The sequence below is a fragment of the Neoarius graeffei genome, chromosome 2 (assembly GCF_027579695.1).
Source record: "Neoarius graeffei isolate fNeoGra1 chromosome 2, fNeoGra1.pri, whole genome shotgun sequence".
Lineage (NCBI taxonomy): Eukaryota > Metazoa > Chordata > Actinopteri > Siluriformes > Ariidae > Neoarius > Neoarius graeffei.
Window position 1 is genome coordinate 3,939,464 of NC_083570.1, and position 4,127 is coordinate 3,943,590.

Genomic DNA, 4,127 nt, shown 5'->3' on the forward strand with positions numbered 1-4,127 from the left:
TTTGAAAACAAAAAATCATGTATGTGGCAAGAGTAAGAATAATTTAAGCTTGTTTAATGGTGTGATCTTGCCCAAGCAATGAGGACAAAACTGCACTGCTTTGAAAATGTAAATTTAACAGCTTCATAAAAGTGGACTGATAGTTACCATGAAAAAAAACCATGTCTACTGCACTGCTATCACTCCCCCAAGTCTCATTCGTTTTTGTGTTCTTGGTCTCAGAGCCGCACGCACGAAACAGACACAGAAGACAGAATCAACGTTTAACATAATTAACAATGCACTTTTTACGGAGGCGTTTAATGTTATTCTTTATTTTTTTATCCAGTTGAATATTTAGTGTACAAATGTATTTTCAGCTCTTAAAAATGACCGAGGTCCGGACCTTGGTGGCCTCATAGCTGGCTGCAGCCATGACGATAGGAAAGTCACCATGGTGTCTAAATTTGACTCTAACCCAATGCATTGCATTGACGTGTTGCTCAGTTGATTAGGTGCTACTCAGTTTATGTGACACTGAATTTGACAAAGGGATATTGGCAGATCCCCTTGACTCCTCTATCCAGAGAAAAAAACTACGTTTTCCACAAAGTTTGGCTTACACCAATTTGTCACGCTTCCTTTCGGGTTATTCAGCGTTCCCACAACATTCCAGTGGCTCATGCACAAAATTCTCCATCCACATGCTGCCTATGCCATTGCCTACTTAGACAACATCATTATATACAGTGGTGCTTGAAAGTTTGTGAACCCTTTAGAATTTTCTATATTCCTCCATAAATATGACCTAAAACATCAACAGATTTTCACACAAGTCCTAAAAGTAGATAAACAGAACCCAGTTAAACAAATGAGACAAAAATATTATACTTGTTCAATTGTTTATTGAGGAAAATGATCCAATATTACATATCTGTGAGTGGCAAAAGTATGTGAACCTCTAGCAGTTAATTTGAAGGTGAAATTAGAGTAAGGTGTTTTCAATCAATGGGATGACAATCAGGTGTGAGTGGGCACCCTGGTTTATTTAAAAAACACAGATCTATCAAAGTCTGATCTTCACAACACATGTTTGTGAAAGTGTATCATGGCACGAACAAAAGATTTCTGAGGACCTCAGAAAAAGCGTTGTTGATGCTCATCAGGCTGGAAAAGGGTACAAAACCATCTCTAAAGAGTTTGGATTCCACCAATCCATAGTCAGACAGATTGTGTACAAATGGAGGAAATTCAAGACCATTGTTACCCTCCCCAGGAGTGGTCGACCAACAAAGATCACTCCAAGAGCAAGGCGTGTAATAGTCAGCGAGGTCACAAAGGACCCCAGGGTAACTTCTTAGCAACTGAAGGCCTCTCTCACCTTGGCTAATGTTAATGTTCATGAGTCCACCATCAGGAGAACACTGAACAACAATGGTGTGCATGGCAGGGTTGCAAGGAGAAAGCCACTGCTCTCCAAAAAGAACATTGCTGCTTGTCTGCAGTTTGCTAAAGATCACGTGAACAAGCCAGAAGGCTATTGGAAAAATGTTTTGTGGATGGATGAGACTAAAATAGAACTTTTTGGTTTAAATGAGAACCGTTATGTTTGGAGAAAGGAAAACACTGCATTCCAGTATAAGAACCTTATCCCATCCGTGAAACATGGTGGTGGTAGTATCATGGTTTGGGCCCATTTTGCTGCATCTGGGCCAGGGCGGCTTGCCATCATTGATGGAACAATGAATTCTGAATTATACCAGCGAATTCTAAAGAAAAATGTCAGGACATCTGTCCATGAACTGAATCTCAAGAGAAGGCGGATCATGCAGGGACAACGACCCTAAGCACACAAGTCGTTCTACCAAAGAATGGTTAAAGAAGAATAAAGTTAATGTTTTGGAATGGCCAACTCAAAGTCCTGACCTAGATTAGATTAGATTAGACTAGACAGACCCTCCAGGATTTTGCGATGTTGCGATTTGCAACTTCAACGCAAATTCAACCAATCCCTGCGAATTCAGGGCGGTGTTGCAATTATATCCAGTCACCGCAACTTTCCTGCAAATTTGACCAATCACTGGCATCGTCTTGAGGTGACATCGACAAACTACCTTCCGCCTTACTTCCGTGTACTATGCGTTCAAGAGAAGCAGCATGTGCAAGTCAGTGTTTATATACAGTAGGCTTAAATTCTGTTAGTGAAAGTGTGTTATGTTTACAGTGAAGGACTGTGTGCACTTTACATTATTTTTTTACTTAATACAAGAAATGAATGGAGGCCAACATTTTTGCCAAAATGGTATTTTATTTTCCATGGTTTAGGCAGCTTCAGCATCATACTGTGAGATTCTGTTCAAATTGTTTTTTTTTTTATTCTATGAAGCCTGAGCCATTTATTATATTAGTTTATAATTATTGTTTAATTTAGTCTTCAGGAGAGACTGCCTGCACACAGGACTAGTATTAATAGTTTTTTCTCTTACATGAAAGCTGAGGCATTTATATTATATTTTAAGGTAACTTCATGTTGTGCTCTGAGGTTCTATGCACTTTAACTTTTGAACCAACAGGTGCATTTGGATAAGTAAAGCCTATTTTTCTGTATTTTTGTAGTCCTGGTAATCTTTTATATTGGTAAAGTTGTTTATAGGACCATTTCTCAGTGTCTTTGTTTTTTAATCAATAGTTTTTCAGTAATAACAATATTTAACATATCACTCAATTTTAATCACAAAAAGAGAAAATCGCAACAATTTCTCGCAACTTTCACTTCCTCCCGCAATGTAATCGCAACAAAAACCTAAAAAACACCGCAACTTTCATCGCAATTTTTTGGAAACCCCCCTGCAACAACAGACATTTTAGCCTGCAACAATCACAAAAAAGGCCCGCGAAATCCTGGGGGGACTGATTAGATTAGATTAGATTAGATTAGATTAGATTAGATTAGATTAGATTAGATAAAACTTTATTGATCCCTTTGGGAGGGTTCCCTCAGGGAAATTCAGATTCCAGCAGCATCATTACAGATAAACAGAGAAAAGAAATAGAGAAAACTTCTAGATAAATTAAAATAAATTAAGTATTTATGTGGGGGGAGCAGGAAAGATATTGCACTTTATATTGCACATTATATTGCACATTGTCCAGTATTGCTTATTGTCAGGCTAGGCTACTGCTCCTTCCCGTCCTCTGTCCTCCTGTTACCCCTCCTCCCCCCAGAGAGGAGTTGTACAGTCTGATGGTGTGAGGGACAAAGGAGTCTTTGAGTCTGTTCGTCCTGCACTTGGGAAGGAGCATTCTGTCACTGAACAGGCTCCTCTGGTTGCTGATGACGGTGTGCAGAGGGTGACTGGCATCGGCCATGATGTTCAATAGTTTGTCCATAGTCCTCTTCTCTGCCACCGTCACCAGAGTGTCCAGCTTCATGCCGACCACAGAGCCGGCCCGCCTGATCAGTTTGTCCAGCCTGGATGTGTCCTTCTTGGATGTGCTGCCCCCCCAGCACACCACGGTGTAAAACAAGACACTGGCAACCAGAGACTGATAGAACATCCACAGGAGTTTCCTGCAGATGTTAAAGGACCACAGCCACCTACGGAAGTATAGCTTGCTCTGTCCCTTCCTGTATAAGTGATTGGTGTTGCAAGTCCAGTCCAGCTTGCTGTCCAGCCACAGCCCGAGGTACTTGTAGGAATCCACAGCCTCAACCTCGACTCCCTCGATCAGAACTGGTTGTGACCTTGGTCTGGACCTCCCAAAGTCAATGACCAGCTCCTTGGTCTACGAGGTGTTGAGCTGCAGATGGTTCCTGTTGCACCACGCAGCAAAGTTCCTCACCAGACTCCTCTACTCCTCCTCTCTGTCGTCACTGATACACCCAACGATGGCTGTGTCATCGGCAAACTTCTGAATGTGACAGCTCCGAGTTGTAGCAGAAGTCCGCGGTGTACAGGGTGAAGAGAAGAGGGGCCAGCACCATGCCCTGGGGTGCTCCAGTGCTGCTAATCACAGTGTCAGACGTGGTGTCCTTCAGCCTGATGTACTGTGGCCTGTCAGTGAGGTAGCTGGAGATCCAGGTGACCAGGCAGGGGTTCACTCGCATCCTGTTCAGTTTGTCCTGAGGCAGTAGGGGCTGGATGCTG